Source organism: Microtus ochrogaster, unplaced genomic scaffold, assembly GCF_000317375.1.
Source record: "Microtus ochrogaster isolate Prairie Vole_2 unplaced genomic scaffold, MicOch1.0 UNK96, whole genome shotgun sequence".
Classification (NCBI taxonomy): Eukaryota; Metazoa; Chordata; class Mammalia; order Rodentia; family Cricetidae; genus Microtus; species Microtus ochrogaster.
In genome coordinates this window covers 1,185,416-1,186,816 of record NW_004949194.1, presented here as the reverse complement: position 1 = coordinate 1,186,816, position 1,401 = coordinate 1,185,416, and the positions used below count along the sequence as shown (strand labels likewise).

Below are 1,401 nucleotides of genomic sequence, written 5' to 3'. Positions count from 1 at the left end.
TGATCATGTCCCTCTCAGATAATCGTTTGTATCCAGTGTCAAAGCTCGAGCTCTTCTGCCATGTTACCTCTCACTCACCTGCACAGTACTCTTGGCTTATTCATGAAGAGCCCCAGATACAATGTTAAGAGCTCTTTATTCCCAAAATCATTTTTAGTTCTTTAAGATCCTATATCTCCCTTGTATAGAACTCAGCCATTGGCATCAATGGACCCAAATGAAGAACATTATGAGTCTTGGGAAGTGGATCCCTGAAATGACAACATTGAGCTTTGAGTGAAGCCTTGGTCTGAAAGTGCATTTACAGTCTATTATATTAGTGTCTCCTGTTTTTTTTAACCATCCAGGATTTCTCTGTTTAATCCAGCTGTCCTGGAACCTGTTCCATAGACCGGGCTGGCATGTATCTAAGAGATACATTTGCCTCTGCCTCTTTCATGCTTAGATTATAGGCATTCAGCACCACGCTCAGTTATGTTTTGTCTTTTTAACTTCAAGAGAAATGTCCTAGGACTTTCCCTCTGAAATTTCCTGGGCACAAGGCTTCTCCTGAGAAGTCCCTTTCTCAGGATTCACACTACTTCCAACTTTAGTCCAGAGCTTCCCAGGACAAATCTGGAACCCTGTCTAGACATACAGTAGAAGGAATTAGGAGTCTGAAAGAGCACAGTGATCATGATGAGAGGCCCTGCACCCCACCTGTGTTGAATATATCAGGGAAGGACTCATTTGACTTCTTATCCATGCTTACTGTAGCCCTGAGCATAATATTGATCGTTGGTCCCCGGGGGTAATAGCGGAGCATTTGCTCAATGTTTTGAAAATTGTTTTCCTGAGCCTTGGCCTAGCAGACTGCTTTCCATTTCTGTCCCTAATCACCTAGAGCTCTCTCCCTAAATCCTGCTCTGACATACTGGCTCCCTCCTTTGTCTGAGAACAACTTTCTGCATGGGGACTGTTAAGGTCTCCTCCCTCCTGGCATCTCTCAAAGGGAAAGATATGATTATCACCAGGAATCACTTAATAAAGGGCAAAGGTCACCCAGGAAGATCAGAGAGGACATTTGTACACCCAACACATAAAGTTAGAATGTTGCCTTGAAACCCTCCATAGAAAGATGGAGCCCACAGTCCTTTCAAGGACAAACAGGCCACCTCTTCAACAACACTGAGCACATGAAACTCCTCACACAACTGCCCCTGGGCCTCTCTCCTGAATCACTAATTTACTGGTGACATTAGTGATAAAGGATTGATCTTCATCCCTAGTCATCACTCAGTGGGTCTCTTTTCAAGCCTCAGAGACATTTCTGTCACCTTCCTTCAGGGATTAAATAAAAAAGGTGTAGACTGAGTGCTCAGCTCGGTCTATGTGTCACTAGGACACATAGGCATGATAGAT

The 1,401-nt window shown here is 43.9% G+C and overlaps 1 protein-coding gene across 1 annotated transcript in view; it reads left to right on the top strand.

Annotated features, from left to right (window-relative positions):
• The window catches only part of LOC101990790 (carcinoembryonic antigen-related cell adhesion molecule 3-like), a 78,860-nt gene that overhangs the window by 49,652 nt on the left and 27,807 nt on the right, over positions 1 to 1,401 (top strand). The window lies entirely within an intron of this gene.